The sequence below is a fragment of the Penaeus monodon genome, chromosome 23 (assembly GCF_015228065.2).
Source record: "Penaeus monodon isolate SGIC_2016 chromosome 23, NSTDA_Pmon_1, whole genome shotgun sequence".
Classification (NCBI taxonomy): domain Eukaryota; kingdom Metazoa; phylum Arthropoda; class Malacostraca; order Decapoda; family Penaeidae; genus Penaeus; species Penaeus monodon.
Genome location: NC_051408.1, coordinates 1,939,482 through 1,939,850, shown reverse-complemented (window position 1 = coordinate 1,939,850; position 369 = coordinate 1,939,482).

Below are 369 nucleotides of genomic sequence, written 5' to 3'. Positions count from 1 at the left end.
CATTTATTATTCTTTTCTTGCTCTGAATACTTTCTACTTTTCTTTGGAAGTAATATCTGTAAAAGATGGCAAGAAAAAGCTAGAAAAAAAAACTCCTTTCATGACAAGACACACACACAAAAAAAAAAAACATTACCTAAAAACTGTGTAGTGATTCCTAGTCATAACACTTGAAAAGACGAGATAACTAACTGTAAAATAACGGGACATCATGACACACTATCTTTCTATACTGCTTTTACACTTCCAGCTAAGAATAAAAGAGGAAAAGACACCCTAATGCACTAATGTTAGCTAATTAAAAATAAAGCAAGTATTTACACACAACTTTGGCTCGATTGGGAACTTTATAAAAGAGGGGGATGTGGT